Source organism: Chelonia mydas, chromosome 19, assembly GCF_015237465.2.
Source record: "Chelonia mydas isolate rCheMyd1 chromosome 19, rCheMyd1.pri.v2, whole genome shotgun sequence".
Taxonomy (NCBI): Eukaryota; Metazoa; Chordata; order Testudines; family Cheloniidae; genus Chelonia; species Chelonia mydas.
This window is the reverse complement of record NC_051259.2, coordinates 4,396,848-4,424,679: the sequence shown is the minus strand read 5'-3', so window position 1 is coordinate 4,424,679 and position 27,832 is coordinate 4,396,848. Positions and strand designations below refer to the sequence as shown.

General features: G+C 46.5%; 1 long non-coding RNA gene across 1 annotated transcript; it reads left to right on the top strand.

Moving 5' to 3' along the window:
* Positions 1-19: 19 nt before the first annotated feature.
* LOC122463339 lies at positions 20-26,170 on the top strand. The gene is made up of 3 exons (XR_006286603.1): positions 20-125; positions 23,211-23,349; positions 25,724-26,170. It is a non-coding gene; the product is annotated as an uncharacterized LOC122463339 (long non-coding RNA).
* Positions 26,171-27,832: the final 1,662 nt, after the last annotated feature.

Sequence of the window (27,832 nt, the reverse complement as noted above, 5' to 3'; positions counted from 1 at the left end):
TTAATTGGAGTTGTAGCGACCAGAATGCTGGTCAGCTCCTGTTCCCCAGCACTCTGTCACAGGGCTGAACTGGGCCAATGCAAAACTTGTGTTGATTTCACGGGAACCTTTCTGTAGCAACATGGGTGAGTCCGGAAACCTCCTTGGGTCTTGCTTTCCTCATCTGTAAGAGTGGGGCTAATCCTTCCTGACTTCACAGGGGCTTGTGGGGCGGGGTTAATGTCTGCACAGACAGTAATTCTGCAAGCTTCCCGCTCACTGATCTGATGGTCAGAGCTGAGCAAACACTGAACAAGGACATATGAACCCAGCCTTTGCAAGGACAGGCCCCAGGCCAGCCCCTGGTGCTCTGCCTGGAGGATCAGGTTCCACAAGAACGTGATGATGCAGGAAGATCAGGAGCTTAGGATTTGTGCCAGATCTTCCTCCTTAGTAGACCCTGATTCTGCCAGCAAGCCCACTGAGGCAGAGCCTTGACATGAAGGTAGGTTATCTTCATGTCCATTTGAGCATAGGGAGAACATGTCATGGCAGCAAGAATAATAATGCTGAAGGATGGCATGCAGCTCTGTCAGCAGGGAGGTGTCTCTCTCTCTCCCCCACCCCCTTACACACCAGTCTACGTCTCTGTCCCCATACACACGCATCAGTCTCTCCCTATTCCGATCTATCTGTCTATGCCAGTGTTCTTCATTGCAAGGTCCGCGAGCCAGTGGTGGCTCCCATGGACCCTAAGTGCGGCTCCCTGTTGATCGTGCTCTCCGGTGGCGCAGTGGAGCTGCAGCTAAGGCAGGCTCCCTGCCTGCCCCAGCCCCACACCACTGCCGGAAGTGGCCAGCACACCCCCACGGCCCCGGGGGGTAAGGAGGAGAGCAGAGGTCTCAGCACGCTGCTCCTGCCTGCAAGCACCGTCCCCGCAGCTCCTATTGGCTGGGAATGGGGAACTGTGGCCAGTGGGAGTTGCGGGGGTGGTGCCTGCAGAGAGGGGCAGCGCACAGAGACCTCAACAATCCCGAAGAACCCCAGCACTCTATGTGACTAGATCTCCACAGCGTGCAGTCTGAGACTGTGGTGGGCCCGCTGTGCACCCCTGACTCTCTCCCCCTCCTTGCCCCTGCTTGCCCCCCCTTGCCGGGAGCCGATAAAAAAAAAAAAGCTAGTTAAGCCAAAAACAAGCCCAATTTCTGCGTTTTTTTCATGGGTTAGGCATGTGCGCCAGGGAGGGATTTGCAGAGTGAGCCTACCCTGCATTCACCCCACACCAGTGACTTCTGCAGCTCCTGTCCCATGGGGCTGGCTGGGCTCAGCTCCCTGCTCTGGGCATTGCAATCGGCACTTGCAATAAGTGTGCCGTCAAAACATGCTTTCTCCTGAGTGGCTATTCTGAGACGGCCTCACTGCATGGAGAAGTACTGCAGGGCTGAACTGCCCTCTTGGCCCTAGCGAAGATACCTCTCCCAAGGGAGGGCTGAGACACCTAGGGCCTGATCTTCTGCTGCTGAGTTGCGATAGGGGTAGGGTAGAGGCCGTGGTGGGGAGACCACGTGTAGGAATCTAGTGTGGCTGCTGTCTGAGCTTCACCTGTTCTGTGCGTGAACAGGGCTTCAGCAACCAGAGCTGCTGAGCCATCACCTTTCACCAGCGACAAATTCCCACGCATGCTGGAAGGATGGGAACAAAAGAAAAGAATGACATCTGGAGAAAGAAGGGAACAAGAAAAGAGCTGAGCCAGATTTGAGACTCAGAGCCAAATTTTTTCTGCAGGCATAGTTTGGAGTGAGCGCAGCTGCACCAGCGTAGGCCAGTATAGAGTTTGACCAGCTCTGTTTCCCAGCTGAGCTGCCTGGGCATCAAACCATGTCTTGACGCTGTTTGGAACCTGAAGCTATGAAGTCTGGAAGGAGGAGTCACGTGCTCTACTGCTGAGCCGGTCCGCAGCTGCCCAAGGACAAACACCGCTGACACCATGAGCTCCCAAAAAGGGCCCTTTTTGTTTGCCAGCACTTGATAGAGTCAGCCTGTGGCTGCCTGGTAGCTGAGGATCAGGAGACGTGACGCCGTCTTCCTAAGCTCATTCCTGCAAGGTCCCCCTCTCGCATGGTACAATGTGGCACATAACAAATAGGAGGAGCGGGGAAGAAAAAGCCCCCATGCATCAGCACAGTCTGTGCCTAATACGCGCCAGGCTAGTCCGCTTCCTCGTTAAATTCCTTTTGCGTCTCACATGGCAATTATTCACACCAGGAAGTTGCCCCAGAGCCGTCCCTCTTAGCCACCCAGGAGAAAAAGCATCTCATTTGTGCATGTCAGATCTTCCCAGCCAACGGTGCCGCTTGCATCCGCAGCTTCATTTGTGTGCTCAGGCATGTCTGAGACGTAGGTTTCCAGGCACAAGATAAAACCCTGCCGGGCAGGGTTTTCTGCCAGGCCTTCCTTTCTTCTGCATTCCAATGGCTGCTTCCCCACTGCTTGGCTACTTGTCAGTCGGGTGGGTGAACAAATGTCCGCGCAGCTGGTTGCAATGAGAGACAGTTATAGAAGAGAGCAAGGCTAAGGATCCTCCCCGGCGACAGCCGGACACAGCTGTGCTTGTCCGATGTTGTGCGTGCCCCAGCCCTCTATCAGCCTCGTGCAATAGGGTTAAAGGGCACGCTCCTTGAGGAGAGGACATTGGCGTAGCTCCAGTGAAGATCAGGGTGCAGCCCGAGATGCTGATTCCATCCTGTGTTCCCTCAGGAGTAACATAAAGCAGCCAAAGGGGCCCTGGCTGAAGCTCGTCAGCTGCTTGCTGATCTGTTGCAGCAGGCAGGGAGGGGGCTCATGGCTCCCCAGTTCCGAGTCGGATGCAGCAAGGAGACTGTTTTTCCAGGAGCGAGGATGCAGAAGGGAATTGTCGGGGAGCAGCTGCGGGTCTGTATCCTAGGACAGTCCTTTGGGTCTCAAAGACACACCGAGGGCTTGTGCTATCCCCGGCATCTGAACAGCATGGTGGGAACCCTGCTGTACTTGGGCATTTATCGCTATAAACCCATGCCTTCGCTGGGAGACGTTTCTGTGACCAAAGCTACTTGTGCGGATCCACATCGTCACGCGTGCTTGATAAAGAAGTTCTCGCATTCTTGCCTTCACAGCTGTTTTCAGGTTTGGGAATCATCCAGTCAGAGAACTGAGACGTTGCCGTGCTCTGGATGTGTTAAAGGTATTTAGGCATTGCTCAGCGTTGCAAGGCCTTATAGATTCAGGAGCCTGTGTCTCATTTTCAAAAGGGATTTTGGCACTTAGGAGACAAAATCCTATTGAAATCTGGGCCCAGGTGCCTTAGGCAACTCGTCACACAGTGCAAAGTATGAAGAGCAAACGCTTAAAGCAAGATGCATGGGAAATAGTTAGAACTAAGACAGGGAATTGGACTCCATGGCCACACAGGACAGGTCTTGGATCTAAGCATGTAGGAATAAGTCTCTGCTTGCTGCTCTCTTGCAGAGCAGGCGGGTGAGGTGGGGTATGGCCGAGCCTTGGTTCCACCCCCCATGTACCAGACAGTTCAGCTAAGCCAGTCAAGCAGCAAATCAGGAGCAAAGGCCTGGCAGAGGGGTGCCTCCTGGGGCTAGTCCTTGGTTAATGACACTTACACACTTAACAGGCACAATCTAGCCCTTAATGAGCAACCCACAGGCCAAGGCACCTTGGTATCAACCATGTGCTGAGTATCTTTGAACAGCAAACGCAGTCTTCAAAATAGAAGCCTGGTCTCAGCTTCTTTTCCAGCAAAAAAACCAAACCAAACCCAGGCTGAAATTGCAGAATAGGTAGTTCACTCAGAATCGGTCGCCCTGCTCTTTCTGCCCCATGTGAGAGGGGACTCACCTGTCACTTATCCAGGCTAAGATCCTGGTCCCACTGAAGTCAACGGGAATCTTGGAATGGACTTCAGTGTTGCCAGGATTTTAGCCCCTCTAGTCTATCTGGCCTATTTGAAGGGAGTGGCTTTTCCGCAGTTAATCAGTGATATTCCTGCAAAGCAGGTTGATTTTAGGATTCTGGGCTTACAGCAATGTTACTCATGTGTACTCTGCCTCCCCACCCTCGTCCGCAGTGGGGAACACTGATATTCAAATCCCAAAACACAGTCTTGCAATCATCCATCACCCACCTGCAGCCTTCGAGCAATCTGCCAGCTTGCCCTGTAAGCTACCAGAAGAAGCCTTTTACTGCAAAGCGGATAAAGCAGCTGCTGCCCAGCAGGCTGGGAAATAGATGCCCTGGCACCATCCAATTGCTTGGCTGGGCAAAGGCTGCTCTGAGCGCTCTGGAGAAAGCCTCGCTTTTATGGTGCCATTGTGGAAGGGGATGGCTGTGACTCCGGACTCTGTGGTGCCTGGAATCAGCCAGATGACTTAAATGCAATTGCATTATTGTGCCTAGTGGATGCTCCTCTCTTGTCTTTCTCACTCGAGGAACATTCTCAAGTCACATGGGTCCAAGTGCTTTAGGACAGTTGCGTGGCAATTGCACCAAATGGGGAGATCATCTCTTGAATCCGAGCACTATAGGGAATGCAGTGGGCATTGGAATCGAGAGGCTTGTCCGTGGCCTCTTGACAAGTGAGGGACCTCCTGGGGCATCTATTTGAAAGCATCAGTGACACAGCTTAGCAGGCAAAACCCTCAGCGTGTCTAATTTTGGCATTTACTTTTGGCATTTCCCAACTCCCTCTTTGCCTTCAGACCCATCAGGAATGAAATGGGATGCATAGGCATGGCTCAGAGCCAGACGTGTTAGTCACCTGGGGATGGAGCCAGCTGTGAAGGGCACTTACTGTTTACAATCTCCAGAATCCACACCTGAGGCTGGTGGCTGCTTGGCGGATTAACATCCAAGATTTAGCCTCCACACCTCTGTGATACCAAAGCAAGAACTGCTTTCATCCGGGGGGCTTATGAAATTAACTCAGTACAAAGATGAAAGCTTGGTCTTGTGGCTAAGGCATGGAACTGGAACCCAGGAGATCTGGGTCCAATTCCCACCTCTGACACAGGCTCACTGTAAGACCCTGGATAAGCTAATCACTCTTGTGTGACTAAATTTGTCAGCACAGGGACTGAAGCTTGCTACGTGTGTGTGTATTGCACCTACCACAATGGGGCCCCAAGCTTGGTTGGAGCTTCGAGGTGTCAGTGAGAACTGATAGCAGTTTTCAAGATTATGAGTTTTATTGCTCCTATGTACATGGCATGATTAACCCCACAGCACTGACTGACCTCTCAAAGCTCTATCCCATCCAGTGCTGGGCTCAGTGCAAAACCTGGGGAGAGTTTCTTGGTGCAGCTGCTTGTCTGGCTCTTCCAGAGTCCTGGTTGAGAATATGGAAGGCAAATGTCCCGAGGCACTTCTACAACCAGCAGCCACCAAAGTCAGCCATTGAAACTTCGGGTGATGAAAAGTTTCTGTGACTCCAGGATTTTGTGATAGCTCTGAGGTGGCGGATCCCTGTGCATTTACCCAACCTTGCTCTGGTAAATGTCAAAGGTGTAGGTGTGAGTTGAAGAAAGGCTGAGAACAGAGACGGACACCTCTGCTTTCATTCCATCTTCTTCCCCACCCTGAGCTTCTTATCAGCGAAGCATGGACACTCCACTACCGCCTTTTGTTGTCTGGGCTCCAAATGCTAACCAGCCATGTGCCCTGGTCAGCGATGTCCAGCATGAAATGGGCTAAAGGCAGCCAGGAGAGGAGAAGTTTTACCTCTGCCGAAGCATTGGCACGCAGTACAGATCTGTTATTTTCCAAAGACATCCACGCAAACTGATATAATTTGAACAGATACGTTCTGTGCCTGTGAGGCTTACAGTAGGCTTAACAGCTGAGTTTGATGGTAAACCGATATGACAATGCATATGTTTAAAAACTATTAAGAAGTTAGTAAAGATTTACTGCCAGCCAAAAAATAAAATTTAGGAGGAAGAGGATGAAAGTGATTGCAAAGTCTAGGCTTGTGAGGGAACTGTGGTTGGAGGAATTATCAGCATTTGTAGCTTGTCAATAGGCTGGAAAGGGGAAGATCAGGCTTTCTCGGGTGTATCTATTGGTCAGCTGAAATAGACATTAATGGTAAGCTGAGTTCCAGAAGAACTCTGTTCATGGAGCCATGAGGATGTGAGCGAAACCCACAAGAGAAAAGGGAAAATTGCGTTTGAGGTCGGAGGATATAACCCCCTCAACTCAGTGAAGATGATGAAAAGCAGAACCCGGTGGAAAAGAGGCAGAAAGAGCGAGAGATCCAGATTTTCAACCTTTGCTTTGAATGATCTTTTCTTAACTTCAATTCACACCTGTTGGGCCTGATTCTGAGCTCATCACTTGGGTAAATCTCTGAATTCATTCCAGCAAGAGAGGAGGAATGAAGTCCATAGCTTCATAGCTTGCTATCAAGTCTAGGTGCTTAGATGAAGTTAGAGTATGTGGGTGCAGAACTGTACCCTGTATTACCAGTGGAGCTGGTAGCTTTACTTACTATTAAAGTTGCAGACACTTCCCATTATTATAAAACCCTGTTTTAGTTGCTTCTAAGTTTGCCAAACTTTAAACATGGAAAAATTAGGATTGCCTCATAATGCACATGCCCAAGACGGCCAAATGAAGGTTGCACAGGCAACCTTAATTCTGGCATTTCCTAGCTTTTAAGTGGAACCTTAATGTTCTGTTAACATAGTTTTCAGTGTAACTGTCACTGGAATTGACTTTTTAAATGAACTTCCTTTGTTATAGCATCCAAATATCCAGGGCTAGTTCCTTATCTTGTGTAAATCAGTAGAGCGCCATTGAAATCAATGGAATGGTGCTGATTTATATCTGGCCCTTTTAAGAAAACAAGAATAAATCATTACCGATAGTGTGTGTTAATGTCTTCCTAATGCTGCGCTCGTCTGATCATCCATCATTGTCTTTCCCTACATGTATGTTGTTATTGACTGAATCAAGCACTTTTGAACCTCACCCATCACTGATGATTACTGTCATACACTTGGAGGGCAAAATGCTGTTCTCAGCTATGTAGTGGGGCTATCATGCTCCTATTGGATTGCAATGATGTGGTCGACAGTTTTCATACGTACTACAGTAGCAGCTGAATCCTCCAGCATGCTCAGTGCAGTACAAACTCTTAGTAAGATACAGGTCCCGCACTCCCAAAAAAACAGAGTTCACCATTTAGTTAGAGAAGACAGACAATCAAGCATTATTCATCTCATTTTACAGATGGGGAAACTGAGGCACAGCGAATACAATTTTCAAAAGCACACAGGGGACACAGAAGCCAAAGTTCCATTTTGAAAAGTGACTTAGGCACTTAGGTGCAGATTGTCAAAGGTATTTATGTGCCTAACTCCCACTGACACTATCGGAGTTAGGCATCTAAATAGATTTTGAGGATCTGGGGTCTAAATCCCACTGACTTTCAATGATTCCTAATTGCCTGTTACTTTTCAAAATGGGACTTAAGCTCCTTAGTTCCTTAGGCACTGTTGAAAATTTTACCCAAGCGAGATTAAGGGATTTGCCCAGTGTCTGAGAACAATCTGTTGCAGAGCCATGAAGTGACCCCAGATCTCGTGGGAATCCACTCTTGTGCCTTAGCCGCAGTCTCACCCTTCTCCTTTGGCTGATTTCCTCTCAAAGGATCCTAACCTGCATTCCACATTTACAAAAACTGCTCAGGGTATGTCTACTTTGCACTGTAAACTTGGGTCTGTAGGACCCACACTTGTGAACTCAGTGTTTCAAAACCAGAGCTTAAGCATCCACCCTGAATAGTAAACCCGGGTTTACAGTTGCTGGCCCAGGTCTCACAGCTGTGCTAACACCTCCCTACTGCATTACACAGACTTTCTGACTGGGGCCTGTGGCTTGACCTGCGTCCACACTCCAAAAGGACAGGGCTTGGACTGAGTCTCAGCAGGAATCAGACTGTGACCCGCCCCCGGCACTGTTTGCGGGCCTGAATCCAGAGAGGTTGCTGGCCCGAGACAGACTGATTTGTGTGTGTATGGAAGGGGGTTTGAGCTCAAACCTCCATCAGAGCCTGGGTTTACGGTAGAGTGTAGACATACCCTAAGCGTATGTGATTTATACCCCTGGCTGGGTTTCGGAGCCCAGGCTTCAGCCTGAGCGGGAACATCTACCATGCTGTTTTTAACCCCACAGCCTGGGTCTGGCAAGCCTGAGTCAGCTGACCTGGGTTTTGAGATTTGGTGCCAGGGGTTTGTTTGGCTTTTTTTTTTTTTTTTTTTTGCAGTGTAGACATATCCTTAGAGGCCCTGGTAAACTACTGGGTCTCCTGTCTGGGCCGATCTTGCCAACAGGAGACAAATGCAGCTTTGCAATTTTGGTTTGCTATCTCTCCTTCACGAATGCCTCCCCAAGGCACAGCAGAGCCTGCAGACCCCATCGCCAAGAAATTCCAATTTTCATCTTATATAACAATGTAAATGTAATAATTTCATCTCCCGCTCTGATTGTTACCCAATCGAAGTTTAGTAAAGGAATGGGCCATTAGAGAATTTGCTATGGCAGCTGCTGGCAAGGTTTAATATGAAGTTCCGTTTATTGTCAGATTACTATTAATAACATTTCTGATTAGGGACTAACTTTTCTCTGAGCTGTATAAATGTCACGGAGAGATTGTTTGGGGAAAAGGAAATGTGCTATCCACTCCCCACCCTCAACCTGTGTGTCGCAGGCACTTCCACATGTTACAATCTTCCCATTGTTTTTCATCCTATTGTAGAAGTGCTGCAGAGGTGACTAATTCTTGCATAAATCATTGCCATGACAACACCTGTAAGATGTGGCCAAGTGGAGCTGAAGCAGTGAGATTCCTTTGGCTCAGCCAAGGGGCTAGAGTAACACAGATTCATGTTAAGTAGCTGTGCTAGGCTTTTTCTTGCTATGAAAGAAGAGGTGATGAGCAATGTAATTTTTTTAAAGAACCTTTCTTGGTTTCTTTCTTCCTTCCTGAATGGCACTCGCCTACTACCTCAAGAGTAAAATAAAGGCCCAATACCTATATCTTGCACCTCTTTAAAGTAGATGCAGATACCAAATGCATCCAAGCAGCCTCACGTGTAGATTACTGTGCTCCCAGATGATCTGGCCCTTCCTTTGTAGATCCTTCCATGTGTTTGGGTTGAGAGACTCCATCTTTTTTGAGAATGTTCATGCTGTTTGCCCTGGGACACTGCGTTTCTTTTTGATGTTCTTCATTCATTCTTTAGTTGTGTGTTGTTCTTCCTTTTCACACCCATGAAGAGCTAACACGCTAGCTCCCAGCCACAAAGGACTAGCTTTATTGGCAACCAGGAGCTCAAGGCCCAGTCCTGCAATTTGAGCCCACCTCTACGGCCTATCTGCTTAGGTTATGGGCAAGGACAGCATTCTTGGTGCTGCCTGCACTGAAGACCCAGTCTAACTGCATTCAGCAATATAATCCCTGGTAAATGTGTTTTAGGTGGAAAAAGCCCTGCTAGATGTTCAGATCTCGCACTTAGCCTGGTAGTTTTAGTGTTATTCATGTCGCAGTAGTGCCCAGAAGCTCCAGTCAGGGGTGGGGCTCCATTGTGCTGGGTGCTGTACAAAATCATAGGAAGACTGAGGCTGGATCCTCAGCTATACTGATTGACATGGTCCTCCCCAGAGCGATTCATCAGAGGTGTGGGTTTACACCAGGGATGGATTTGACACAACTGGTACAAAAATAAGTGGCCATGGTTTTCCAAAGTGGCTAGTGATTTCAGGTGCCCAACTTAAAGATGCTTTAAATGGGCTGATTTTCAGTAAGTGCTGAGCGCTTGCTCTCTGAGCACCAGGCTTCTTTGAGGTTTATCAAGTTGTCCACGTACAAATTGATGCTCCCAAAAACACTAGTTACTTTTGAAAATCTTGACCAATGGATTTTTTTGGTTCAGGGTTATTTTTTTTTCAGGGGAGAAATTCTTATTTCAGTAAAAATGCAAGGGGCTCTGGTTTTATATTTTTCTATTTAAATCAAATTGGTAACCGGTAAATACATCCCACATGCTTATCTTTTCTTTTCTTTTCGTTTCACGATATGTCACTTAACTTCTCTGTGACTCCATTTCTCTGTCTGGAAAATGGGGTTAAGGATGCTAATTTACCACACAGCAGGGCAGAGGCTAAATTAATTAGGGCTGATTTTTTGAAAAGCTTTCAGCTGGGCCTCAATCATTTGTGAGTCCTTATTGGAGTCCATTTTAAAAATGAGGCCCATAATATATGTGTGATGAAAAAGGTCCCTGAGATAAAAGGTGCTAAAGACATGCATAGAATTGTTTTACGTACCAGTCTAGATTCTCAGTTGCTGTAAACAGGAGTAGCTAGCTTGGGGAGGCAATGTGCTCTAGGGACTACTAGGTCAATAGATTAGGACTCAGGAGACCTGGGTTCTGTTTCTGGCTCTGCTACTGACCTATGGTATGACGCTTGGCAAGTCACTTCACCTCTTGTCCCCCTCTGACCTTTTGTGAGTTTCTGTTGTAAGTTCAACAGGGGCAGCGGCTCTCTGTTACCATGTGTTTGTAGACTACCTAGTGTCAGGGGTCCCTGACCTTGATTGGGGTCTGTAGAGTCTACTGTGATACGCATAATAAGTTAATGGCACTAAGCTGCTTTACTGTATCTGAGGACCTGGCCCACTGTGTCTGAGCAAAGTGTACAGCATCAGTGATAAGAAAAGGAGGACTTGTGGCACCTTAGAGACTAACCAATTTATTTGAGCATGAGCTTTCGTGAGCTACAGCTCACTTCATCGGATGCATACTGTGGTAATCGCAGAAGACATTATATACACAGACACCATGAAACAATACCTCCTCCCACCCCACTCTCCTGCTGGTAATAGCTTATCTAAAGTGATCATCAAGTTGGGCCATTTCCAGCACAAATCCAGGTTTTCTCACCTTCCCCCCCCCCACAAACAAACTCACTCTCTTGCTGGTAATAGCCCATCCAAAGTGACCACTGTCTTCACAATGCGTATGATAATCAAGATGGGCCATTTCCTGCAGAAATCCAGGTTCTCTCACCCCCTCACCCCCCTCCAAAAACCACACAGACAAACTCACTCTCCTGCTGGTAATAGCCTATCCAAAGTGACAAAACACTGATTCCGCTCCGACTGTAAATAGATGGACAAAGCCAGGTAGCATGTTGTGCGTTCAATTAGGGTCTGACTCTGTCCTTGTCGTAATGTGATCAATAGTCGTTTAGGGCAGGGAGATCCTGTTTTGACTTTTAAACTGAGTGGATTTGAGACACAAGTCACCAGCTGAGCCGTAAATGTGAAGCACAGGGATGTGCTTTTCACAGACTAACATCTGTTATGAAAACCAGAAAGCTATCTTGAGTTTAATGGCAACATCTATCAGCCTTCCCGCCCCACAACCCCTCACCCCCTGCCCCAGAACTACTGGCTGCTCTCAATGTTGATTTTTAGAAAGGAGAAGGTTATGCGGGGGAAAAGCTGACCAGAGAAGTTACTGATTATTGTCTATATTCCTGTAGCGTAGCAAAGCCTACTATCTCCTACGAAGATTATATCAATGTCTTACACTGAGCAGTTTGCATCCAAAGTTCTTTGAAGACCACTCTGGATGAAAAATTCAGTGGGGTCTTTAATGACCACAAATGGCCTGTCTATGTCTCTCTCTCTTGGTTTCTATACCTCACCCATCCCCATTGTATCTGAGATCTTCTGTCGTACCTGGGGATCTCCCCGAGTTGTAGATCTAGTTTGAAAGATGGCACTTCTGGTTGCATGGCACCCCCTAACAACATTCTGGGTCTTAGGGCAGAAGATTGAAGAAATAAAACAGTGCCACCTATTGGATCACCATTATCGCTTCCTTCTGTGTTCTGGATTTTCTTTGGAGATCTCCTGTATGGGGGCTGACCAGGGCGAGCCACGTTTTGTATCCGGTTCTCCACTCTGCTGCACCTCCTCTGGTCATTTACACCTGGGCAAAGTGGTTGCAGAAAACTGCGATTCTTGCTTTCCCACCTGGCTGCAAGGGACTCCACAAAATGCATGGCAGTTGAGTCTCCAATCACTGGGGCCAGATGCTCAGCTGATGTAAATCAGCATTCAGCTCCACTGAAGAGCTTGGCCACTTTACCCCAGCTGAGGATCTGGTCCATGGTGTTCAGATTTACCTTATTATAGTTGTTCCTGAGCTAAGTTTGAACTGTAAATTCCATTCAGATCCAGGGGCTGGGTTCCCAGTTTTTCTTCAGACAGGGGCAACGGTTCCATTTGCTGCATGATGCATGGCTATAGGCACTCAGCAACATGCCCTCAGGGAAGGAGAATGGGTGTGTCCCAACAGGCCTGGCTGAAAACAGACCTCTCCTTGCCTAGCAAGCGCGGACTAAAAATATTTACTTTTCTCCCTTCTTTCTTTCACTCCAAAGGATGCATTCCCCAAAAAATGAAGGGCTAGACTGTCCCATGGGCTGTATGTTCACGTGGGGGTCCCCAGGGAAGCAAGACACCCCTTAACCTCAAAGGAGTGCCTCCTCTGAAATGGAGGAAATGAGCATTGTGAGTCTTTCACCCCCATCCTTCATCAAGCAAGTGGGTGGGGAGTAGAGCTGGGTATTATTTTTCCCCATTAAAAATAATGAATGATTTTTTTGCCCCGGGGGGGGGTGAGGGTTCAGAACATAAACAAGTAACCAAAACCCAAAAGGAAAAATGCCATTTGAAATTAAACAGACAATTTTTGTCCCCATTTGAAAAATGTCACCAAAAATGTTGCATTTTTTTGGTGGGAAGATTTTTTTGGTCGGAAAATTCATTTCAATCGGCTTTGGGGGGCAGTGGGTGGAGAGTGGGCGGAGCCATGAATCTGCTCGGGCCATGCACCGGCTGTCACTAGAGTGTTCCAGAAAAGAGAGAGGTCTATACGTACATAAATAGCTAGTTCATAGATAAGGCGCCAGCAGATGGCACTCAAGAATATGCATCATTGCTCTTGGGTTTTCTGGGCCCAGTAAAACTTCTGGTTCTTGAGCACGCTGGGTGGCTCTTTACATACAGCTCTTAACGTTGGTCATTGCAAGTGAGCCACAGTAGATGGGTGTCATAATGTTCTGATGGTAGATGTCAGGGAGGAAATAGGGGATGGATTGTGACTCTTTGGGTGATGAGGCTTCCTGCGGCTATTCCTGGTGTGGTGCAACTTATACCTCATCCCCTGCAACAAAAGGCACAACTCAACCCTCAGATTCTTTGTTGCTTTCCTCCTCTTCTTCCCTTTTCTCTACCTCTCCTTCCTTCCTCGATTCTTATCTCAGTTACACCAATGCAGTATTTCTAGCTTCAAGTGCTCCAAAATCGTTAATCAGGTACCCCCAAAATCATGAGCTTGGCTTTCAAATATTTTTTTTAAAATTGAGGGTTTGTTATATTTGCCTTCTGGGTTTTGTGCCTTTGGGGAGGGGAATGTGGTACATTTCCTAGATTTCCTTTGCAACCACTATGGCTAGAAAGAGAGCTTTCCTTTTTAATAAAGCAAGATTCTCACATAACCCCATGACTCCAGGAGCTGGGGTTTTAAGAAGAAAACTGTGAGATTGGCAATAACATGGCGAGAGCTGGCAACACTGCCACTGTAACTCCAAAGTGACTCCATCATTTCGGAGGCGTGTACTCCCGATCTAGGTCCTTGTATCTGAGAGTGGAGTCTCCTGAGTGTCACTGCTTGTTAAAGACTGCCCGGCACCTGGTGACATTTTCACATCCTGACTTTTCATCTCTTTATGCTTCAGGAGCATGTCTCCAGACTTCCAAGTCTTTTCCCTTTGTCTCATTTCCAGCACAAGAAGGGCAGAGTAAGAACACCCCCATCCAGTCCCTTATAGCAAGAATTACACAGCAATGAAAGAGGGAGTTCCTCGCCCCAACAAAATCCACCCCAACCCCCTGCCTCAGCTGCTAAAGGACTGAGAGGGCGTACTGCTGCATTGGCATTTTTAGAGAGTTGCGGACACTGGATTGAATTTTACCAGGACTGCAAATGAAGTCTTGGGTGTCAGTGGCTGATCAAGATGAAGCTTTTTCTCCCCATGCTCTCTCACTCCCCAGATGATCAACATTCAGATTCACCCAGGGCCTCATCTGAGAGGAGAAAAAACACCCTCCATAGATGGCAGAATGCTCCAACCTGTATAATTTTATTCAGGGCTGGCAGCCTGATTTGTGAATGTCTGACTCATGGAATAAGTCCCTGATTGCTGCTTAGGATTTATGGACAAAAAGGGTACGTGCATGCGTGCATGCACTTGAATTTGAGTGTGTGTGAGTGCACGCTTGAATTTGAGTGTGTGTGTTTGCAGGCATATGAGTTTTTTAGTGAGTGTGTGTGTAGTGTGTGAGGTGCACTTGCTCATGTGTGTGTTAGTACCTCTGGTACTATGACAAATGTGTTGCTGGGTATGCGTATTTGCGGTTGAGTGTGTGTTTGCCTCTATGTGTGAGTGAATTTGTATTTGAGTGTGAATGTATGTGCATGTGTGTGTTTGCCTCAGTCTGTGTGTGTGATGCCCTGCAGAATATAGACTTGAGAAAAAGAAACAATATAATCAGTTTTGATCAACTTTCAGCAGAAAAGGACAGCCGTAGAGCTCTTCCAAGCCATTTCTAATATTTTTCACTTCTAGCCTCTTTCATCTAAGGAGCTCAAAGCGTTTTGCAAGCTGTAATGGTCCATGAGGAGGGCAGTATTTTTGCTAACTGTTGCCTTTTTTTGACTCAGACTTGAAGGTCAGAAAGGACCATCAGGGTCATCTAGGCTGATTTTCGTTCCTGTCTTTCTGAGCCGAGTGCATTAGAATTAGGCAGATAAAACATTAAACTTGCACTGGCTAAACCAGTATATTCCCCTTCCCCTGCCTCAGGAGAGACTTTCCAGAGGCAATGGGAAAAGAGGGGATGGTGAAGAGGTTTGGAATCATGTTAGAATTCATCAGGTGGTTTTCACGCGGTCAATGCCTTTAGCAAGGGACCAGAGAGGCACAGATTTGGAAGTACCTGCTACTACCACAACTATCCATTTCTTTAACAGAGTCCAGTTTCCCACGGTGTGTTACCCATGGATGACCTAAAATAAATAACAAGTATTTGTTTTATGGCCCCCGATCGAAGACTCCTACAGGCAGGATGTCTGCAAGGAGCTTGGGTGTTTCTAGCTTCTCTCCATTCTCCGCCGCAAGCTCCCCGGGTGCCTCTCTCCCATCACCCTTTATTTTAGGTCTCCTTACAACTCCATCCTTCATGTGAGGGGCTCTGTGTCTTCCCCATTCCCCTCTCCTCCCAGGCCATGACCTCTGGGTGCAACCCCATTTGCCCCCCAATCCTTCTTCCCCTCATGTCTCCCCATGCCTGCATCCCCTATGCTCCCCCCAAAAGGTTCTGTGTAACCCCCTACTCCCCCCATGTCAGGGGCTCTGTATGCCCCCCGCCCCTGTTTTTTCCCAATTTTCACAAAAATCAATACACTTCTGCCCAATGAGGCCTAGAACATTCCCTGGAATATTGGGATTGATCAGATTCAACGTTGAAAAATTATTGCATTACAGACAGACAGAGAAATGCCAGCAAGTTGAGTGTAAGGGCCTTGCGTGCTCAGCCAAATAATTAAAGATTAAGGGCCAGTCGAGGAGCTGGCTCAAAGTTTCTTGTATTACCCAGTTGAGTTCCTGATTCATCACGATATTCACCACTGTAGGGGATCAGCCCATATGGTGTAGTGTCCAGGTTAGCAAACATGCAGTAAACATATGGGGCGGGGGGAACCACAACAGGATGGGCCAACTCCTGAGCTGGTGCAAATCTGTGCAGTGAAATCAATTTATGCCAGTTTACACCCGCTGAAGACCTGGCCCCTAAACTTGAAGATTTGCAATGCCACCTCCAACCTACCCAAGCGTTGCTTAATTGGTGAGCTGTGGGATGAACTTTTCCATCTCTGCTACTATATTCTGCTGCAGTGAAGGTTTCTGTCATTAGTTTTATAGGAAGCTTTCAGTGTCCTCATTCGCTATTCATATACATCTGTTCCATTGGAGCCTGTCATTAATCTCTTGGTAGGTTTAAGGTTTCCCTCTCACAGTTGCTACATGGCCAGTCATCAAAGAAACAACTAAATGAATGTGGATATGAAACAAATCGTAGGTGGTAAGGTTACCGGATAATTGCTTTCCTGCTAAAATATATGCAATGTGTCTCTCTGTCAGTTGAAGGAAAGGGTCAAGGAACATGCTGGCAGTCCCCTCTGACTGGGTTGGCATGTGAAGCTCTGAGACCTAAACGGGCCCGCAATATTTGATTAGTAAAGCCAGGCTGATTTGTTCCTCTGTTTATAAGTATGCGCGCTCCTGCAGCCCACTGCTCTACTTCTTTGGCAATGATAATCGAGTAGTAAGTGGAGCTATAACGCTCCTTTAGGAACAGCTCCTTGGAGAGGAGTCTGCTTCTACCGAGTGGACTGGCAGTCCGCAGTAAGGACAATGTTAATGAGCAAAGCTGCTGAAAAATGCTCGCTTGGTGGGAATTGTGGCTGGATGGGGACAGCCTTTGGGTCTTACGTTCTTTGAACATGATACAGGCTGTTCAGAGACTGGTTGGTCCAAATTCCTTACTTCAGATTTACACAAGTGAATCTAAGAGTAGAGTTACCGAGATTAATGGAGTTTATAGATTTACACGCGTGTAACTGAGACCAGAGTTACTCTGGATTGAGTTACTATACATTTACACCAGTGGAACGGAAAGCAGAGTTATTCTGGATTAAATGACATTTATAGATTTGCACAAATGCAAAATGGTGAAGAACTGGCTGCGCCGTAGTACTGCAGAAAAGGGTCTGGGAGTGATAGTGGGTGACACGTTAATTATGACCCAACTATGTGATGCAACTGAGAAAAAGGCTAATATCATTCTGGAGCATATGAACAAGTGGTTCCTATGTAAAACACAGGTCATTGTCCCGCTCTCTTTGGTGCTGGTGAGGCCTCCGTTGAAGTGCTGTGTCCAATTTTGGTGCTATACTTTAAGAAAGAGGTTCGCAAATTGGAGAGAGTCCATAGGAGAGCAACTAAACTGATACCAGGTTTAGAAATCCTGACCTATAAGGAAAGGCTTAAGAAATACTGGGCATGTTTAGTCTTGAGAAAAGAAGACTGAAGGGGTCCTAAGAACAGTATTTAAATATGTTAAGGGCTGTTACAAAGAGGATGGTGATCAGTTGTTTTCCATGTCCACTGGAGGTAGGACTAGAAGTAATCTGCTTAATCTGCAGCAAGGGAGTTGCACGTTAAATAGTAGGAAGAAACTTTCTGTCTCTAAAGATAGTTAAGTTCTGGAGCAGGTTACCACTGGAGATTGTGAAATCCCTGTCTTTGGAGGTTTTTAACAGCTTAGACAAACACCTGTCCAGGATGGTCTGTATATACTTGGTCCTGCCTCAACATGGAGTAATGGAGGAGATTAACCTCTTGGGTCCCTTTCTAGCCCTGCATTTCTGTGATTTACCCCAGAGTAACTGAGAACAATGTAACAAGTATACAGGTGCAGGTGACATTTTGTAACCTAAAGCTATTATTTTAATGAGGTATAAAATGTCAATTAGCCCTGCGACGCATACCCTGGCCCTTTAACTGAGTGAGTGCATGACAAGATAGGTCACTAATTACTGAATGTTGGTGAGAAATTGGTGTCCTGAGGGCAGCGACAAATGAGGCCTCATTTGTCCCCTCGCACCAAATCCACGTATATGCCAGACCTCACCCTCTCCAGAATAACTTCTTAGAAGACAAAACTCCATGCCCATGAAAGAACCTTTGTTATGATGAGTCTTTTGCTTTCCGCTTACAAAGACTATTGTTCTCTACGGGCCCCTTATGTGTCAAAAAGGATCAGTGGGATATACTTCTAGGAAACCGACTGGGTCAGGTTTACCCTGCGTAACTACAGCTTTTACGGTTATTGTTATGTATTGAAGTACTCTCCTCATCCTCCAGAAATGAGATGGCTACTAGCCAGGACAGTTGGAGAGTTGTAAATGATCTGCCCAGATTCCAGCAGGTGGGTAGACAGGTGCTTTTTAAGGCCTTTCCTGAAGCAAGATGGAGTTTAAGAAAGATATTTTTGTCATAGGGCCAGATCCTGAGCTGGTGTAATTTGGTCTGGCTCAGTGTTTAATTTGTGCCAGGGCTGAGCCCCGGCACCTCTGGGCTGGGCAGTTCGTAGCCCCGGCACCTCTGGACCTGCCCTGTCAGTGATAAAAATAAAAAAATTACTAGAGTGCCAGCACCTCTTTCATTACAAATTAAGCCCTGGTCTGGTTCCAGTGATGTTCGTGGAGCTTTGCCAATTTACACCAGCTAACGATACGGCCCATACTTGTTAAATCGTCGTTTATTTTCCATCCTTGTTAACATCTCAGAAGAAGCATTCCCAGCACCAAGCAGTCAAAAATTGTGAGGCAGGGCCCCAAAAATCAGTAGATCAGCTTAAAACATGGGATTTAAAAAAAACAAGCGTGTTTGCCTGCTGCTTTTTTCAGTCTTTTGGGCTCATATTTCCAAGTGGTTTCTGCAACCATGAAGGCTAGAAACTTACATATTCACATGACTCCAGGAGCTGGGGCTTTCTGATAAACACAAAATACCACGAGAGTTGCCATAAAATTGTGAGAGTTGGTGGCACTGGAGAAGCTCAGATCTTTAATGTTTCCTTAAGAGTATCTTCTCCCACCACCACCCACACGTGCTGCTGTGTTATCGTAATTCGGTTTGTTGGTGTAGGGTTGCTCATGTTGGACTATTTTGTTTCTGTAGTATTGTTCAGGAGCATAGTGGCTTGTTACTGTCATGAGCACCCTTCACTTAAGATTAGTTTTTGTTATTGTATGGTTCTTGATGGGGAAATTGGTGTGTTATTTTAGGGGTGTTTAGGGATGCACTGGATTATTATCATCGGCTTGTTGAGTAACACACTCTTTTGTTGTTATACGGTTCCTCAAAAGTGCATTCTTATTTTCATAGGGTTTTTCATGAGCATACTGTTTTGTTATTGTAGGGTTGCTTAGGCGTGCGTCGGTTTGTTGTTATAGGGTTGCTCAAAATAGGATCCTGGGCTGTTGGCACTGATTATATTTTTTAACTGAAAAAAATATTTGTGTAACCCACTCATGAGCCTGTGTTACAGGCTCCCCCCCTCTGTCAATTCAGAAAGGAGATGAACTGTTACAACTGCTGACTACAGAGGCGTAGCTCTTTGGCTCCAACTGTAGCCCCCTCCCCGTCCCTCTCCCCCACTTATTCTTTTCGTTCTGGAGGTCCTGGCTTCAATCCCCAAGATGGTGGCTAAGACATTTGCATACATTTGCATTTTATGTGGGGAAACACATAAAAAAATCGCAAAAGATGTATATCGATTTTATGTAAAAGTATAGGAGGGTGTTTTCAGGGGGAAGGCAAGTCAAATTGTAGCTCCTCCAGCCCTTTTAAACTTCCAAGGTGTTAATTTGATTGGTGGAATTTCCTTTACACGAGCTTTCTCTTTCTCTGTGTAGTTTGCCTCCTGGGAACCTCCTCCTAACTGGTAGTTGTCTGTGGGTTCTGACCCTGCTCCAGTCAGTAAAATGGGTATAATAATTCTTATATGCCTCACAGTGGGTGTTGTGTCTCTAAATGACTTTTGTTTGGCAGCTGCCTTGAAATTGCCAGATGAAAAGTGTGAGAACATTCTTCCATGCTGTCTTCTCACCTGCCTTGAAACAGGGACTGGAAGTGACCTGACTTCATTTCAACTCCGTACCTGCTGCTGAGATTCTGTTTTGCATCTTGATTCTTCTTTGGTATGTCAGAAGGGATGTCCTTATACGTCCTGTGGCAGCAGGAACTGCAGGGGTTACTCAACTTTGGCCTTGCTTGGTGGGACACTCTAGCCTTCTCGACACTGCTCCCTAAACACTGTCTCGCACTAGCACCAGAGCTAATATGAGCTCAGCTGGGCATGTTGTATTCATGGAATTACATCCTAAAAGCTGAAAACAAAAGTTCCTCTCCCACCCCCTCATTTGTTCTTGGTTACAGTACATTTACAGCTTGGTTCTAAATGGTGAATTTTAATATCATTTTCTTAAAAAGTATTACATATAAATTTAGTATCCCAGTATAAAAGTGTCTGTGGGCACAGAAATCATTATTGCTGGGCTGACTGTTAAAGACTGATATATTTAAAGTGAAATATATTCTCTCCAAAGTGAAAACTCAGGGTGTAAATTAAATTTGTCAATAAATATGGAAATGGCCTCTATCCTCCTCCACTCCCCCGACCCCGCATTGCTGAGATTAGTCGTCTCGGTTCCATGTCATTGGCATGACAAGAGGAATTATTGACTCCCACTCCCTCTGTTGTTTAATGTGTGCTCAGTTTCAGGAGACATCTATTATCACAGCTTCAGATCAGCAAGTTAATTGTACATTCAACAGTGGTATCAACCATATGAACTCTTTAGGAACAGACTCTGGGAGGAGGTAATTGGATTTAGGGGATTCAAGAAAATCCCCCAAGCAACTTGTCTTCTTCCTGGCGATTTGTGGGTGATGGAATAACCAGCACATACTCTTTGGTCCTCTGGTTTATACAAGTATTTATATCAGAGAGGAGCCCAGTGCAAAATCCTAGAAACAGGAATCCCCAAAATTTGAGACAGTCCAGATCCCAGCTCCATTCTAAGCCTTAACACCTCAGAACTTTGGGAAAGTTTGGATCTTTTGAACTTTGCTGCTTCTATCTGTGTCTAACATCCATATAGTACAGTGTATGGAAATATTAGCATCATGTGTTTTTCTTACCCTGATCTGAGGTGTTGCTTGCTTAGTACCATTGCAGGGAGGAAAGAAGAAAACCCCACCCGTAATACACCCAGTCATTGTGCAATGTGTTTGAATGCTCCCGTCTGCACTTAGAGTTTAAAATTGATTGTTTTTGTGCCAATGGGTCAGATTCTTGGGTGGCGCAAATCAGCATAGCTACCCTGAAGCTAGTGGAGTTATGCTAATTTACACCAGCTGAGGATTCAGCGTTGAATTTTGCTCTTGGATGTAGAGTTTGGGTATCAAAGTTTGCAAAGCCACGTCTGTGGGCCTAACAGGATCTACTATCAGTTTGAAAAGAAAAAACCTACAGGCTGGAACTTTGAGGAGCTCTGATGACATAAAGCTGGGTAATAAGATTTGTCTCGGACCCTCAGCTCCCACTCAAGGGACCAAACAAACTCAGAACTATCCAGAAATGTAATGAGAGCCCTGAACTCTGATAAGTGAGACCGCCATACCAGAAAAGAAATACCAGTTCATTTGATGACCCTGTGGTCATCAGCATTGAGATCAAGAGGTCAGGAGGTTGAAATGTCACCATGGCCTGCAGGAATAATGACAGTGAGGTAATTTTTTTGTCTCCACTCATTAAAATATCCCTGTGTCCCCATTGCTCGATTGACCCAAGATTAATACGCATCCATGGCTATTTTGTTGAGTGGCAGGTGAGTTTCAGATTGGTTATGTTTGCAGTGGAAGGGCTCAGTATTGTTACAATCAGGCTGGGTTTACCATAGCCCTGCAGACCCTGAGAGGAGGTTTTAGTACCGTTATATAAGGCACTGGTGAGACCTCACCTGGAGTACTGTGTGCAGTTCTGGTCTCCCATGTTTAAGAAGGATGAATTCAAACTGGAACAGGTACAGAGAAGGGCTACTAGGATGATCCGAGGAATGGAAAACTTGTCTTATGAAAGGAGACTCAGGGAGCTTGGCTTGTTTAGCCTAACTAAAAGAAGGTTGAGGGGAGATATGATTGCTCTCTATAAATATATCAGAGGGATAAATACCAGAGAGGGAGAGGAATTATTTAAACTCAGTACCAATGTGGACACAAGAACAAATGGATATAAACTGGCCACTAGGAAATTTAGATTAGAAATTAGACGAAGGTTTCTAACCATCAGAGGAGTGAAGTTTTGGAATAGCCTTCCGAGGGAAGTAGTGGGGGCAAAAGATCTATCTTGCTTTAAGATTAAACTCGATAAGTTTATGGAGGAGATGGTATGATGGGATAACATGGTTTTGGTAATTAAATATTCATGGTAAATAGGCCCAATGGCCTGTGATGGGTTTTTAGATGGGGTAAGATCCAAGTTACCCGGGAAAGAATTTTCTGTAGTATCTGGCTGATGAATCTTGCCCATATGCTCAGGGTTTAGCTGATCGCCATATTTGGGGTCGGGAAGGAATTTTCCTCCAGGGCAGATTGGAAGGCCCTGGAGGTTTTTCGCCTTCCTCTGTAGCATGGGGCACGGGTCACTTGCTGGAGGATTCTCTGCTCCTTGAGGTCTTTAAACTACAATTTGAGGACTTCAATAGCACAGATATAGGTGTGAGGTTTTTTTGTAGGAGTGGTGGGTGAAATTCTGCGGCCTGCGTTGTGCAGGAGGTCAGACTAGATGATCATAATGGTCCCTTCTGACCCAAATATCTATGAATCTATGTCCCCCCGTTTCGGGAGTCCTGGGTATCTCCTTCCCGCCGGCAGAGCGCTGCTGCAGACCAGGATGAGCTGTAGCCAAGGTCAGGCAGGATGATGGGATGACATTAATACTGCATCGAGGAGACAGAATGGAGAATGGGAATGAAGACTCATCTGTCACAAACTCCTTATCCGTCAGCTGGAGGTTGGCAGTTGACATGGCAACGATGACTTTAGTTTGTTGTGCTGTTGCCCTGCTCAGTTTGCTGTGTTTCGGGAGGGACAGAGGAGCACGTCTGAGGAGGAGTTGTCCATAGCTGGCAACCCGTGGGACCTGAGATGCTCTATCTCCTTCCAGCCATCTGCTTATGGAGCTCCTGCACCCCACAGCCCTCCACGGTCTGAGCTTTGCCAGCAGCCTGAATTCTCCCCACTAGCTGTCTGAGCTTCCCCATTCCCCACTCGCTTTCTCACCTTCCCCACTGCCTGCTTCTGAACACCTCACGTCCTCGACCCACCAGCTGATGTGGGCTCTCCTTCCCTATCCACCCGCTTCCCGCGGTGCTCCCCTCCTTTCTCTACCCAGTCTCTTTTCTCTCTCGCAGATACAAACAGCCTACACTGATCTTTTCCTGGGCCAAGGGACGTTGTCTTCAAAGGTCCCAACTGAGACAAAGGAAAGACACCCCCTGACTCCAGCGGGGTTTGGATGAGGCCCCTGGTCAATTGGATGGAAATTCACAGGTGAGCGACAATGCTGCTCATTGGCAAATTCCTCCCAGTCCCTGCAGCGCATGGCATGATGAATGCTCCCAATGCCCCAAACTCCATGCAGCAGAGAGAAGGCACAATGAGAAACAATGAGCAGATCTCTTGGGCAAACAGGTTTTACTTATTTTTATTACCTCTCTCTGCTGTGCTAACGCTACCTGCCAGAAGTTCAGGCTCAATGCACGGGTACTGCCTGATGCAAGAATGGCTGGATTCTTTTTGCTTATTTTCTGTGTTTCTAGTTCTTATTTCTTGCTTTAAAACAAAATGTTAATTGTTAAGGGTGTTTGCCAAAGTCCAGGCATTAGCCGGAGTGTTAAACCCAAGTGATATAATTTTGGTTGAGTTACATAACGTCAGAGTTTGCCTTGCTGTGACTGCTATCAGCAATTGGCATCTGAACAGTCCACAAGCTCAAAGCCCCTTTGTCATCAAAGTACATTAGCTTGTAACTAATTACGTCCAAGCATTATCGGGACCAGTTCCTCCTTTTAAACACACTTAATAACTCCGTCTTCGAAGGTTCTGGGCATAAAAACAACCCCTTTGAATAAACTCCTCAAAGACACATGCTGCAGTAGGTAAGGAATTGAACTAGACACCTTGGGCCCCCGTTGGCAAGTGGCTGGAGGGCATGTGTTGGTTACATTTTGCAAATGAAGATTAAAACACCAGGGTGTTTGTATTTTACAAGTGCTGCTGGCATAGTACACCATCATTAAAGAGGAAGCTGGAAAGCTGGAGTGTGCCATAAAAAGGAGGAGGATCCGGCCCATTACATGTTGAAGTCCATGGAAAGACTCTGATTAAGTTCAATGGGTGTTGAATCAGGCCCCAAACTTTTTTGGGATAGCTAGATACAAATTTGAGGAGCAGACTTAACTCACATGATGGGTTACTCACACCACCCCGAGAGGGCTTGTCAGCCTGGGTTTGTAGCAGCTGAAGTGGAAGCCTGATCACAATAGCTCCAAATATATATATAAATGATGTCAAACATTAAGATGCACTAAGAAAATGCCTCACTGAGAATGTTACAAACACGTTGTCTGTGTATTAAGGGCTCTGCATAGCTAATCAGATGTTTTTCTGTATCTCTTTCCCCTGGTCCTTTTATTATTGAGACTATTTGCATGGAAACAAGAACTTTGCTTGTAAAATGCTTATCTGTTCCTATTGCTTATTCTGTACTCAAGGGAACAGTCTTCTCTCTGTGGCATTGAGAACCATTTACACAGCATCCCATTGCGATATCCACCCTGTAATGAAAGCTTGTGATTTCCACTGGTAAACATATGGTCAGTCAGACAAAGAGAGAGGTTCTTTCTAGTTCTTTGTTTATTTGTTTACACCCCCTCTCCCTTCTTCCATAATTTAGGGAGCACCTGGGGTCTAGTGGTTACAGCAGGAGCGTGGGAGCCCAAACTTCCAATAGAGCTTAAAATCACTTCTTTACAGTCCCTCTTTCATCGATTGGTAGAGCTAGTCAGACATTTTTGGACAAACTGCTTTTTAGGTAAGAAATGCTGATTTTGTCAAAACCAAAACTGTTCGAGAAACGAGGGCTGGTTTTGACGAAATGCCCAAATTGAAACAAAGTTTTGAAATCGTCACAATGTCCTGGTTTTGACATTTTCTAAACAAAATGTGTTGGGTCTTTTTGAGTCAAAACAACTTTTGCTTTCAACATTTTGTAAAATTTAGAAAAAAAAAAGTTAAAGAAAAAAAAGGCCAAAATGGAAAGAAAACATTTCAACATTATCAAAATGAAACATTTTGACTAGCCTAAAGTGATCCCGGAACCATGTGAGAGTCCAGTGATCAGAGCAGGACATGAGACATCTGTATTCATGAGTTCTATTCCCAGCGGTCCCACTGAGTCACTATGTTGTTACCATGGGCAAGTCATTTAGACCAGTGTTTTTAAACTTGGGCTCTTAAATTAGGCAACTAAATCCAAATTTAAACACCTACATAACAGTGGCCTGATTTTCAGAAGTGCTGAGCATGCAAAAATGTCACTAAAATTAATGGGAGCAGCAGGCACTCAGCAAACATTGAAAATCAAGCCACTTTTTTAGGTGCTTCAGTACAGTGTTTGAACCCGAGGGGGACAGATCCTCAACTGGCACAAACCAGAACTCAATGGAATTTTGCTGATTTGCAGCAGCTGGGGATTGGGCCCAGGTTTTTGGTTGGGCCGATGACTGATTCAGTCTGGCTCATCCCACTGATATCAGTCCTTGTCTTTCCCAAGCACTCAGATTTACCCCAAATTACAACGAAACAAAAATCAACCAGTGCTATTTGAATTTTTTCTTTTCTTTTTTAATTTCCTTTTTCACAGTGCCTGGGATGGATGGGAGTGTGCCAGCCTCCAGCTGCAGGCTCTGTGTCTTTGTGCATTAGGGACAAAAACCTATCTGTGCACGAGTACCTTGACAGAAAGGGAGAACAGAGGGAAAATGCAGGCCTGCGGCTTCTCATCCAAACGAAGCCACACAAAAGAAGAAGCTAACACAGTGGAAAACGTCATGTCTGCAAAGCACCAAGGAGGAAATCAACACAACTTTAAGAGGTAGCAGACAGGGAATAGATTACAGCACTTTTAAATGAAAGGTGTTATGGGGCTCCTGGAGGGAACCGGCTGGGAGTAAGAAAGAAGTTCAGTGTAGTTAGACTCACTGCACTCGTGAATCACCTACACTGTTTGGGTCCATTAAGCCTTTGTCTTACAACGCCCTCAAAATGCAGACAGAATTGTTCAGTATCGTTGACAGCCTGTTTATCCAATCTCAAATGACCTTTAGTAGAGGAGGCTCCACAGGTGACATGAATATTTACAATTCCAGTGTTCCTGGCCATCATCCCTTTCATTGCAATTAAAGGTGTTGTCCTGGCTCTGGTGAATGGCCTTCAGGTTGATTTACGTGGTCAAACAGCAGGTGTGTTTAAGGCAGTTATTGACTGTAATATTGACAGTGGAGTTTTCTGCTCTATGAAATGAAAACATAAGCAAAGGAGAGGTTGGTGTATATGTAAGCGGGGGAATAGTCCCGCTATTGTGGGGAACTTTCCTGGCTTATACACTACCCCAGTGAAATGGGCTAGCGAAAAGATCTGAGTCCTTTCTCCCACTTCCTTTACCCAGAGCCCTGCCTGACCTCGAGGGCTCCCCTTCCTCCCTCCCATATGGCAGAGTCCTCGTAACCCCAACAAGGCTGGGCCCAGGATTCTTGGGGGCCTCGACTCCCAACCTTGTTGTGGTCACTCAGGGCAGGGGCTAGGGTGTCCCCACTCTGGGGTGCTCTCTCTGCACTGGATGCTTCCCTGACCCACTGATGATCACACACAGTTCAAAGCAAATACAATTTATTAAACAGCAAACAATTAAAAAAGAAGGAAAAATGGGAAAGGTTAAAAGAAAAACGGTCACCCCGCTCTGTGGCACAGGGAACCTCACAACCAGTGTCTCTGGAACGTCAGGGCAGTTCAGTCTGTTCCTCACAAGTCCCAGGCCTCCTGCCCAGGCCCTGGCTGTGCTGCAGGGATGCTGCGGGTCGGCCACTTGCTCTGGCCGTGGCCACATGCCTTCAGGCTCTGGGTGGCAGGACCCTTCTTCCCAGCATCAGCTCCCCGCCCCGTGTTGGGGTTACAATCCCCCTCCAAGTCTGGCCTGCAGGGCCTCTTGGCTGAGGGTCCCCCCAGCTCTCCCCAGCTGCTCACCGCACCTGGCTCCGGACGGCTCCAGCTCCATGACTCGGCCTCAGCTCCACCCTGACCCTGCCTCAGCATGGCTGCTGCTCTGCCTCCAGCTCCCTGGGCTGCTTCTCTGGCCCCTCTGGCTCTGGTTCCTGCAGCTTCTCCTCCCAGCACAGGTTTGCTCCCTGGGCTGCTTCTCTGGTTCTCCGGCTGGCACAGCCCTGGGCCCCTCCTCTCTCCTTATCTTGGCCTTACTCTGCTCCAGGCAATTCGAGCTCACAAAGAAGATGGGACCCCCCTGGTCTTCTAACTCCCTGATTAGCCTGCCCGCCATGTCAATCAGGCTGACCTGGAGCATTGGCCTCTCCCCATTGTTCCTGGGGACCGTCAGTTTCAGGGTCCTGATTCCCCATCGACCCTTCCCGTCTCTTTTGGTACTAGGAGCTAACCAACCAAAAAACCCACTGAGTTGTAGTAAGGGGCCAGCAGGCCCCTTACATATAGTATGGGGGGGGATGTGCAGAGTTCAAAAATGTGCTGGCTGCTAGCGGTCAGAATCTGGTTTTGTTTACATTGGCTTTAAATCCAGAGCAACCCCAGGGTTGTTTGTCTGGACTCACATCAAATCTCATGTACATTGGTGTAAAACCAGAGTAACCTTAATAATTATTCTGGATTTACATCTAATCTTATTTACATTAGTATCAGCCCAGAGTAAACTTGGTAGAATTAGGCTGGATTTATATGTGATCTC